This window comes from Bombina bombina, chromosome 2 (genome assembly GCF_027579735.1).
Source record: "Bombina bombina isolate aBomBom1 chromosome 2, aBomBom1.pri, whole genome shotgun sequence".
NCBI lineage: Eukaryota > Metazoa > Chordata > Amphibia > Anura > Bombinatoridae > Bombina > Bombina bombina.
The window spans coordinates 1,362,200,268-1,362,213,089 of record NC_069500.1 but is presented as its reverse complement, the minus strand read 5'-3'; positions in this window follow the sequence as shown (position 1 = coordinate 1,362,213,089).

Below are 12,822 nucleotides of genomic sequence, written 5' to 3'. Positions count from 1 at the left end.
ATGGGAATTAAGTACATTTGATAATAGAAGTTAATTGGGAACTTTTTTAAATAGTAAGTTCTGTCTGAATCACAAAAGACAACGTGTGGGTTTCATATCCCTTTAGGGCATCCAACTAGAACTCAAATTGTGTTTATGGGGTTGGTGACTAAACTCTAGAGGGTGGTCGACTTCAGAAATGCTGCTGCCCACTTCTGTTTAATCTCACAAGGTCTTTGTAACAGATCTCTGAATTAAATCTGCAAGGATAACAACAAACATGTACTGTACTGTATAAGGAGCAGCTGTGTGAGAAGGTGAGAACTGTGAGAACTTCATTTCCTTTCACTCATACTACTTTCACTCCACTTGTCACTTTCCTTGGAGGTGTATTTATGGGTTGCTGTACTATAATCCAGAGGCCTACTAGTGTGCTGCTCCTGTCCTTCCAAGCTCTGTCGTTATCATCAGTCAATGCCAAATCCTTAGTGACCTGCTAGCTGCTGCTTTACAGGGACCCTCTAGTCACATGTTTGTTCGCCTTCCTTGAAGGTGTATCTTTAGTGTTTGTGTATTATAATCATAGGCCTACTTCAGTTACTCTTCTGCCACTTCAGTAATTCTGCTGCCTCCTGCCCTTCCTGCACTGTGGTGGTCATCATCAGTTAAAGTAAAAAATCATAGCAAACTGTTGGCTGATGTGTCAAGGGGTCTCTAAGCAGTTAAGCACGTGTTTATCCTCCTCCCTTGGAGGTGTGTGTATGTTTTGGGATAGTGTACCAGAGGCCTACCTAGTTCAACAACTCTGCTGCCTGCTATTGCCTCTTCTACTTTTGCCCTTCCTGATTTGTGGTGGTCATCATCAGCTAGAAAATAAAAAAATACAGGCTATATTTATATGTGTGTACATATAATGCCACTAGGGGACTCTCACTCAAGTAGCCAAAGTGCCAGAGATGTCCAAAATAAAACTAATAACTGGTATTTCAATCTTCAGATTCTGTATCTTGCCCAGGTAGCTCTTTGTCAAAAGGGTGGTCAACCTCTCTGGAGTTCCTTTGGTTCATCACATAGTCCAGATTATCTTGTATTTCATTAGTTGTGATGTGTTGTTTTTTTTTCAAGAAAGGGGGTGTGTTTTTTTCCCACATATTGAACTTGTTACCATCAACTTATTGGATCCAGCTACACCTGGTCACAGTTAGCTGACAACTGTGAAGTTCCAGCCTGCACAGTACTTACATATGTGAGTTACCAATTATTATTCCTGTGTAATGACTGTACTAGGCCATTTGGCATATTTGTGTCATCGTCAGTTAAAATGTTGTAGGGAATTTTTAGCTGTTGCCCTCCTCTTGGGGTTTTTTTTTGGGGGGGGGAGGGGTTGTGTACTGGAGGTCTACCTAGTTCAGTAAGACTACTGGCAGCTACATCCCCTCTCCTGCACCCACCTTTTTCTAAATTAAGTCTCCAAGGTTAGCTATAAACTACAAACTAGTATGGAGCAGGTATGGGAGAAAGTGAGGAATATGGGTACTTTAGCATGAGGAAGTGGAAAAAGAATGAGAGTTGAAAAAAATAATAAGATGGTGTGGAAGAGTTGTAGTAGTGTGAGGTGAATGGTTAAAAGGGGGGGGGGGCAATAGGGTGGTTGAAAAGGTAGTACTAGTGAGTAATTGATATTACTATAAATATTAGATGCTTTTAATTTCAATTTATTGTTTGAATTCTCTTTGTAAAAATTCTTCTAGTTCCTCTATGATCTTGTCTCACAGTTAGCACTGAATCTTTCAATTGTTGGCATTTGATAGCAATGTAATTTTGTTGTTAAAAAATTCATGTTTTGTGGGCTTTTCATTGGCTATAGTAAAATTTAATAAATATTCTTATCTGAATATTCAGACAAACCAAACGTGACCAGAAACAAAATTCTGACAAACTGATTTGACCCAAAAATCAGAATGAATCTTTCGAAAAAACAAATGTTTTGCCAATGCACATGTCTAATAGTGTTATGGTATCAACAGATATCAAGGGTTAATACCAGATGAAAGATGTCCTGAATAGTGATGTCGTGAACCTAAAATTTTCGGTTCGCGAACGGCGGACTCGAACTTCCGGTATTGTTCGCGAACCCGCGAACCGCGCAAACCGCCATTGAATTCAATAGGCAGGCGAACTTTAAAACCTACAAGGACTCTTTCTGGCCACAATAGTGATGGAAAAGTTGTTTCAAGGGTACTAACACCTGGACTGTCGCATGCTGGAGGGGGATCCCTGGCAAAACTCCCATGGAAAATTACATAGTTTATGCAGAGTCTGCTTTTAAGCCATAATGGGTCTAAATCAACTAACATTCCCAAAGTGGCTGTCTCAAAACATCCTGGACTTTTCTTATCACTTTAATCCCTGTTCCCCCCCCTATCGGGGGTGTTCTATATGGCCTGCCAGATTACCCTGAAAAATTATAATAATAAGACATGCGGTCTGCTACCTATTTTAACTAGGTTGTGTTTTAAGTACTACCATTCTTAGCACTTTAATCTCTGTAACTCCCGCTATTTGGTGAGGTCTATACGGCCTGGATGATTACCCATACAAAATATTATAATAAGACATCTGCTCTTGATATGCGACCCATGGTAACTATGATGTGTTAATTAGTAATGTCCTTCGCATTTTAATAGCTGTTACTCATACTCACCCTATTGGTGGAGGTCTATATGGCCTGCATGATTACCCTTACAAAATATAACAACCAAACATGTGCTCTGGGACCCATGATAAGTAGGTTGTGTTAAGTAGTACTGTTCTTTGCAGTTTCATACCTGTTACAACACCAAATGGTGGCAGGTCTATCTGGCCTTCATGATTAGCTGCACCCAAACCCAAAAAAAAGCCGAGAGGTCTTAGACTAACACCCATAGCTAACTCGGTTGTTTCAATTAGTACTATTCTTAGCACTTTCATCCCTGTTACGGGTGGTCTACATGGCCATCATGATTAGCCGAACAAAATACTACAATCCAACCTTTGCTCAGTCTTCATAGGCCCTTCATTGTCTGTATTTTGATAGTACAGTTCTTATTATTTTTATAGCTGATACAACACCGAATGGTGGCAGCTCTATATGGCCTGCATGATTAGCCGCACCCAATACAAAAATAAATCCAAGCGGTCTTGGATTAACACCCATGGCTAACTCTGTTGTTTCAAGTAGTACTATTCTTAGCACTTTCATCTCATCATCCCTGTTACTTCCAGGACTCTCGGTGGTGGTCTACATGGCCATTATGATTAGCCTAACCAAATACTACAATCCAACCTTGGCTCAGTCTTCCTAAGGCCCTTCATTGGCTCTATTTTGGTAGTACTGTTCTTATTAGTTTAATAGCTGATACGACACCGAATGTTGGCAGCTCTATATGGCCTGCATGAATAGCCGCACCCAAAGCCAAAAAAAAGCCAAGCGGTTTTGCACTAACACCCATGGCTAACTCTGTTGTTTCAAGTTCTACTATTCTTAGCTCTTTCATCTCATCCCTGTTACTTCCAGGACTCTCGGTGGTGGTGGTCTACATGGCCATCATGATTAGCCTAACCAAATACTACAATCCAACTTTGGCTCAGTCTTCCTAAGGCCCTTCATTGGCTGTATTTTGGTAGTACTGTTCTTATTAGTTTAATAGCTGATACGACACCGAATGGTGGCAGCTCTATATGGCCTGCATGAATAGCCGCACCCAAAGCCAAAAAAAAGCCAAGCGGTTTTGCACTAACACCCATGGCTAACTCTGTTGTTTCAAGTTCTACTATTCTTAGCTCTTTCATCTCATCCCTGTTACTTCCAGGACTCTCGGTGGTGGTCTACATGGCCATCATGATTACCCTCACCAAAATATAACAACAATACGTGCGTGCAGGGAACCATGGTAAGCTTACTTCCTTTCGCAAAATCGAGTATAACAGTTGCAGGCACAGTTTCTGACCCTGCATTATGGCTGCACCTCTCCCTAAAAGAGGCATGCGTTACAGAGTCTGTGGGCATGTATGCAAAGAGCTGGCCTGCCTAAAAAGAGGAGCAAGGCTGTACAGGTTGTTCTCCTTCAGCCGTTTTATACGCTGTCCCACGGCCACGACCCTCAACAACCACAACAGAATGAAACACCACATATGCCATCCTTTTGAACAACCGAGTACAGGTATGGCATTAATTTTAGTTACACGGCGATATTTATTATGAACCGTGAAATAGAAAACAAAAAAATGATTGGACACCCAGTACAGTACAGGTCATTCTCCTTCTGCCTTTTTAGAATAGTGTTCCGGACCCCAACAAAAACAACAGCAGGAAAGATGACATATGGCATCCTTTTGAACAATAGATGACAGGTAAGGCATCGATTTTACAAAGCCATAGATAATTTTTTTGCAACTGTGAAATAAAAAAAAACATTGATTGGACACCCAACACACTTCTTTATCCTTAGGCCTTTTTATAAGAGGCTCCCGGAGCCTCAACTGAAACAACAGCATGAAAGAGGACATATGGCATCCTTGTGAACAATTGATTACAGTTAAGGCATTGATTTTAGAATCCCAGAGATCATTTATATGACCCGGGAAATAGAAAAAAACATTGATTAGACACCCGTTACACTTATTTATCCTCAGGCCTTTTTAATAAGAGGGTCCCGGAGCCTCAACCGAAACAACAGCATGAAAGAGGAGATATGTCATCCTTTTGAATAATAGATTACAGGAAAGGCATAGATTTTAGAAACCCACAGATCATTATTTGCAACCGTGAAATAGAAAAAAACATTGATTAGACACCCGTTACACTTATTTATCCTCAGGCCTTTTTAATAAGAGGGTCCCGGAGCCACAACCAAAACAACAGCATGAAAGAGGAGATATGTCATCCTTTTGAATAATAGATTACAGGAAAGGCATTGATTTTAGAATCCCAGAGATCATTTATATGACCCTTGAAATAGAAAAAAACATTCATTAGACACCCGTTACACTTATTTATCCTCAGGCATTTTTAATAAGAGGGTCCCGGAGCCTCAACCGAAACAACAGCATGAAAGAGGAGATATGTCATCCTTTTGAATAATAGATTACAGGAAAGGCATTGATTTTAGAAACCCACAGATCATTTATATGACCCGTGAAATAGAAAAAAAAATTGATTAGACACCAGTTACACTTATTTATCCTCAGGCCTTTTTAATAAGAGGGTCCCGGAGCCTCAACCAAAACAACAGCATGAAAGAGGAGATATGTCATCCTTTTGAATAATAGATTACAGGAAAGGCATTGATTTTAGAATCCCAGAGATCATTTATATGACCCGGGAAATAGAAAAAAAACATTGATTAGACACCCGTTACACTTATTTATCCTCAGGCCTTTTTAATACGAGGGTCCCGGAGTCTCAACCGAAACAACAGCATGAAAGAGGAGATATGTCATCCTTTTGAATAATAGATTACAGGAAAGGCATTGATTTTAGAAACCCACAGATCATTATTTGCAACCGTGAAATAGAAAAAAACATTGATTAGACACCCGTTACACTTATTTATGCTCAGGCCTTTTTAATACGAGGGTCCCGGAGCCTCAACCGAAACAACAGCATGAAAGAGGAGATATGTCATCCTTTTGAATAAAAGATTACAGTAAAGGCATTGATTTTAGAAACCCACAGATCATTATTTGCAACCGTGAAATAGAAAAAAACATTGATTAGACACCCGTTACACTTATTTATCCTCAGGCCTTTTTAATACGAGGGTCCCGGAGCCTCAACCGAAACAACAGCATGAAAGAGGACATATGTCATCCTTTTGAATAATAGATTACAGGAAAGGCATAGATTTTAGAAACCCACAGATCATTTATATGACCCGTGAAATAGAAAAAAACATTGATTAGACACCCGTTACACTTATTTATCCTCAGGCCTTTTTAATAAGAGGGTCCCGGACCCTCAACCAAAACAACAGCATGAAAGAGGAGATATGTCATCCTTTTGAATAATAGATTACATGAAAGGCATTGATTTTAGAAACACAGAGATCATTAGTTGCAACCGTGAAATCTAAAAAAACATAGATTATACACCCAGTACACTTCTTTATCCTTAGGCCTTTTCAGAAGAGTCTCCCGGAGCCTCAACAGAAACAACAGCATGAAAGAGGACATATGGCATCCTTGTGACTAATAGATTACATTTAAGGCATTGATTTGAGAAACCCAGAGATAATTTGTTGCAACCGGGAAATCTAAAAAAAAATGGATTAGACACCCAGTACACTTCTTTATCCTTAGGCCTTATTAGCAGAGGCTCCAGGACCCTCAACAAAACCAGCAGCAGTAAAGAGGACATATGGCATCCTTTAGAAAAATAGATTTCTGGAAAGGCATTGATTTTAGAAACACAGAGATCATTAGTTGCAACCGTGAAATCTCAAAAAACTTAGATTATACACCAAGTACACTTATTTATCCTTAGGCCTTTTTAGCAGAGGCTCCAGGACCCTCCACAAAACCAGCAGCATGAAAGAGGACATATGGCATCCTTTAGAAAATTAGATTACATGAAAGGCATTGATTTTAGAAACACAGAGATCATTAGTTGCAACCGTGAAATCTAAAAAAAGATAGATTATACACCCAGTACACTTCTTTATCCTTAGGCCTTTTTAGAAGAGGCTCCCGGAGCCTCAACAGAAACAACAGCATGAAAGAGGACATATGGCATCCTTGTGACTAATAGATTACAGGAAAGGCATTGATTTTAGAAACCCGGGGATAATTTGTTCCAACCGTGAAATCTAAAAAAACATAGATTAGACACCCAGTACACTTCTTTATCCTTAGGCCTTTTTAGCATAGGCTCCAGGACACTCAACAAAACCAGCAGTAGGAAAGAGGACATATGGCATCCTTTGTGAAAAAAAGATTATAGGAAAGGCATTGATTTTAGAAATCCGGGGATAATTTGTTGCAACCATGAATTTGAATAAAAAAAATGATTGGATGGACACCCAGTACAATTCTTTCTCCTTAGGCCTTTTTATAAGAGGGTCCAGGACCCTCAAACAAAACACCAGCAGGAAAGAGGACATATGGCATACTTTTGAACAATAGAGTACAGGAAAGGCATTGATTTTAGAAACCCAGAGATAATTTTTTGCAAATGGAAATTTGAATCAAAAAAATGATTCGATGGACACCCAGTACACCTCTTTCTCCTTAGGCCTTTTTATAAGAGGGTCCTGGACCCTCAAAAAAAACACCAGCAGGAAAGAGGACGTATGGCATCCTTTTGAACAATAGAGTACAGGTACAGCATTGATTTTACAAACCCAGAGATCATTTTGGTCAATTGTTAAATAGAAAAAAAAAATGAGTGGACACCCAGTACACCTCTTTCTCCTTAGGCCTTTTTATAAGAGGGTCCTGGATCCTCAAAAAAAACACCAGCAGGAAAGAGGACGTATGGCATCCTTTTGAACAATAGAGTACAGGTACAGCATTTATTTTACAAAACCAGAGATCATTTTGGTCAATTGTTAAATAGAAAAAAAAATGAGTGGACACCCAGTACACCTCTTTCTCCTTAGGCCTTTTTATAAGAGGGTCCTGGACCCTCAAAAAAAACACCAGCAGGAAAGAGGACGTATGGCATCCTTTTGAACAATAGAGTACAGGTACAGCATTGATTTTACAAAAACAGAGATCATTTTGGTCAATTGTTAAATAGAAAAAAAAATGAGTGGACACCCAGTACACCTCTTTCTCCTTAGGCCTTTTTATAAGAGGGTCCTGGACCCTCAAAAAAAACACCAGCAGGAAAGAGGACGTATGGCATCCTTTTGAACAATAGAGTACAGGTACAGCATTAATTTTACAAACCCAGAGATAATTTTGGTCAAATGTGAAATCGAAAAGAAAAATGAGTGGACACCCAGTACACCTCTTTCTCCTTAGGCATTTTTATAAGAGGGTCCAGGACCCTCAAACAAAATACCAGCAGGAAAGAGAACATATGGCATACTTTGGAACAATAGAGTACTGGTACGGCATTGATTTGTGAAACCCACAGATAATTGTTTGTAAAAGTGAAATAGCCCCAAAAACCATGCTTGGACTCCCACTCCAGGTCGTTCTCCTTCAGCTTTTTTATAAGAGGGTCCAGCACCCTCAACAGAAACAACTGCAGGAAACACCACTACATATGCCATCCTTTTGCACAAGCGAGTACAGGTATGGCATCCATTTTAGAAACCCAGAGATAATTGAGAGGAACCAGGAACATTTTTCTAAAAACTGGATGGGGCACCCATTACAGGTCATTCTCCTTCAGCCTTTTTATATCATGGGCCACGACCCGCAACAGGCACAACAGCATGAAACACCACATATGCCACCCTTTTGCACAAAAGAGTACAGGTATGGCATAGATGGAACACGGAGATAATTTAGAGCAACCAAGAGATGGATAAAGATGCTTGGTCGGTCCTACTCTTTCAAATTTTGCGTTCAATTTAATGGTCCACCGGATATGAGTGGTGTGTTAAGTTGTACAATTCGTAACAGTTTAATCACTAGTGTTATGTGCCTTATTTTTTTTATTTGAGTTTTGTACCCACAGAGCTGCAGCAGAGGCCAGAAAAATTCGGACTGTACAAATGACTGAAAAATTGGGGTATTGTTGTAGCAACTGCTGTAGCAGCGGCCAGAAAAATCGATGTTTGTAAAACATTTATAAAGTGCCCTAAAAGCTTGTGGCTTGAACACTAGTTGTTGGCGGATAAGTCAAGCAAGTCCTCCGGCTTTATAACCAAAAAAAAAAGGCCAGCCTGTGTACCAGTTGTAGCCCAAGCCAGCTCATCTCATCATCAGGAGTTTTTTATTCAGCCCTCATTCATTTTTATAAAAGTGAGATAGTCAAGGCTTTTTTGACCTAGGCGACTTCTCTTCTCAGTGACAAAACCTCCTGCTGCACTAAAAGTCCTTTCGGACAGGACACTTGAAGCGGGGCAGGCCAGAAGTTCCATTGCAAATTGGGATAGCTCAGGCCACAAGTCCAGCCTGCACACCCAGTAGTCAAGGGGTCCATCGCTCCTGAGAGTGTCGAGATCCGCAGTTAAAGCTAGGTAGTCTGCTACCTGCCGGTTGAGTCTTTCTCTAAGGCTGGATCCCGAAAGGCTCTGATGGTGCATGGGAGTTAAAAAGGTACGCATGTTCTCCATCAACAAGACGTCAGGAAAGCGCCCGGTCCTTGCCGCCGTGGTCGTGGGAGGAGGAGGATTAATTTCATCTCTTCCCCTGTTACATTCCCGTGGTGCTGTGACATCACCCTTATACACTGTGTAAAGCATAGTTTTTAATTTATTATGAAAATGCTCCATCCTTTCCAACTTGCGGGAATTTGGTAACATTTCAGGCACTTTATGCTTATACCGGGGGTCGAGGAGCGTGGACACACAGTACAGGTCGTTCTCCTTCAGCTTTTTTATACGAGGGTCCCTCAACAGGCACGACAGCATGAAAGAACCCATTTGAACAAGGTTGGATGCTGAGCTAATCATGTCGCGTTCCTCCTCCTCACTGATCTCACTGATGGTATCTTCTTCCCCCCAGCCACGTACAACACCACGGGTACCAGAGAGTTGACAACAACGAGCACCCTGGGATGACTGTTGTGCTCGGTCTTCCTCCTCCTCATCCTCCTCAAAGCCACATTCCTCCTCTGACTCCTCTTCCTCACAATCCTCTTCCTGCATTGCCACAGGTCCAGCAAGCAATGCTGATTCGGCTGTTTGCGGGGGTGATGGACACCACAACTCTCCCGCTTCCTCTTCACGCTCATCTACTGCCTGATCCAGCACTCTTCGCAGGGCACGCTCCAGGAAGAAAACAAATGGTATGATGTCGCTGATGGTGCCTTTGGTGCGACTGACAAGGTTTGTCACCTCCTCAAAAGGACGCATGAGCCTACAGGCATTGCGCATGAGCGTCCAGTAATTTGGCAAAAATATCCCCAGCTCCCCAGAGGCTGTCCTAGCACCCCAGTCATACAAATACTCATTAACAGCTTTTTCTTGTTGGAGCAGGCGGTCAAACATTAGGAATGTTGAATTCCACCGTGTCGGGCTGTCGCAAATCAAGCACCTCACTGGCAGGTTGTTTCGACGCTGGATATCGGACAAGTGCGCCATGGCCGTGTAGGAACGCCTGAAATGGCCACACACCTTCCTGGCCTGCTTCAGGACGTCCTGTAAGCCTGGGTACTTATGGACAAATCGTTGTACAATTAGATTACACACATGTGCCATGCACGGCACATGTGTCAACTTGCCCAATTTCAATGCCGCCACCAAATTACTTCCATTGTCAGAAACAACCTTGCCAATCTCCAGTTGGTGTGGAGTCAGCCACTGATCCACCTGTGCATTCAGGGTGGTCAGGAGTGCTGGTGTGGTGTGACTCTCTGCTTTCAGGCAAGTCAACCCCAAGACGGCGTGACACTGCCGTACCCGGGATGTAGCATAGTACCTGGGGCGCTGGGGGGTGCCATAGATGTGGAGCAAGACGCAGAAGTTGAAGAGGACTCAGCCGAGGAAGAGGTTATGGAAGAGGATGGAGTAGGAAGAGTAGAGGAGGTAGCAGCAGGCCTGCCTGCAAGTCGTGGCGGTGTCACCAACTCTTCTGCAGAGCCACGCATTCCATGCTTGTCAGAAGTCAGCAGGTTTACCCAATGCGCAGTGTAGGTGATATACCTGCCCTGACCATGCTTTGCAGACCAGCTATCCGTGGTCATATGGACCCTTGCCCCAACGCTGTGTGCCAGACATGCCATAACTTCCTTTCTCACAACAGAGTACAGGTTTGGGATTGCCTTTTGTGAAAAGAAATTTCTGCCAGGTACCTTCCACTGCGGTGTCCCAATAGATACAAATTTTTTGAAAGCATCAGACTCCACCAGCTTGTATGGTAAAAGCTGGCGGGCTAAGAGTTCAGACAAGCCAGCTGTCAGACGCCGGGCAAGGGGGTGACTTTGAGAAATTGGCTTCTTACGCTCAAACATGTCCTTGACAGACACCTGACTGTGGGCAGATGACCAGGAACTGCTACGTAAGAGAGACTGAGTGGAGGATGGTTGAGAGGGGGCAAGGAGGACAGCACTGGTTGACGTGGCTGAAGATGCTGGAGCAGGAGGAGGAGGGCGGCTTTCACTTTGTGTGCTGCTTCTACTCATGTGTTCTTCCCATCGGCCTTTGTGATGGGAGACCATGTGCCTTCACAAAGCAGTTGTACCTAGGTGGCTGTTGGACTTCCCACGACTCAGTTTCTTTTGGCACAGGTTGCAAATGGCATCGCTGTTGTCAGAGGCAGACACACAAAAAAAATGCCACACTGCTGAGCTCTGCGATGACGGCATTCTGGTGGTGGCAACAGCATGCGTTGATGGGCGTCGGCGTGCTGTCTGGCTGACCCCTGGTGACGATGCATGCTGTCTGACTGTGCCACTAGCTCCTTGAGACGACCTCCCCGTGCTTCCAAATCGTCTCCTCCTCCTCCTCCTCTCTGTCTCCCCATCTGAACTTTCCCCCTCTTCTTCTTCTCTTCTAGCAGGCACCCACGTGACATCCACCGACACATCATCATCAACCGCTTCACTTGTATCTGAAACATCAAGAAAGGAAGCAGCAGCGGGTACAACATCATCATCATCATCATCATCATCATCACACCATACCTCCATGTCGGTAATGCTGCCTGACTGAGACTGTTCACTATTATCTACATCCTCTGTCAATGATGGTTGCGCATCACTCATTTCTTCCAAATGATGTGTCAATAACTCCTGTGACAGATCAAGTGAAGCGGCTGTGGTGCTAGTGTTGGTGGTGGCGACAGGCGGCGGAGTGGCACTGGTCACTTGAGACCTGCCCAAAGCACAGCTGGACTTAGATGGTGCGTCAAGGTTAGGAGGACTAGCAGCGTAAGCTGAAGAAGATTGGGTGTCCTGTGTTAGCCATTCAACTAGGTCCTCCTCAGAAGTTTTTGCGTCCCCCCTGGCACCCGGCGTCTGAACAATGTGCATATTTGTAGGGTCTAAAGGAATCACAGCACCACGACCACGGAACCTGCGAGGTGGCCTGCCACTGCCTGTCATTTTTTTTTAAATGGACACTAACAATACTATTACACCAATTGAGTGGTGGCACTGTGAAAGTGGGCACAGTATACGCTGTGAGACTGACAACAACAAAAAAGACAGATGTTTTAAAAATCACAAATTGTTAATTTTTTAAAATATTACAACTTACAAGTACTGTGGCAACAAATATGATTGTTTGGCACTATTTGTCAAATGGGCCTGTCTGGCACACACGCTGGGAGAAAGGAAACTGCAATTCAATGGCACTAGGAGACTGAAGAATCACAGTCAAAACAGTTATGATTAACAAAAATTCCAATCCTGTTACAATAAATATGAGTGGTGGCACTAATTGGCTAGTTGGGACTGGCACACAGGCAGGCAGGCAGGAGGAAAATGCAATTCAAGGGCACTAGTAGACTGCAGATTGACAGTCAAAACAGTGATGATTGACAAATTTTGCAATACTGTTAAAAGAAATATGATTGCTGGCACTAATTGGATAGTTGGGCCTGGCACACAGTCTGGCAGGCAGTGGAAAAGTGCAATTCAATGGCACAAGAAAACTGAGGATTAAGATCAACAATCAAATTTTTTTTAATTTTAATTAGTAACTATACTGTGACAACAATTATGATTGGTGTAAATAGTTGGCAAGA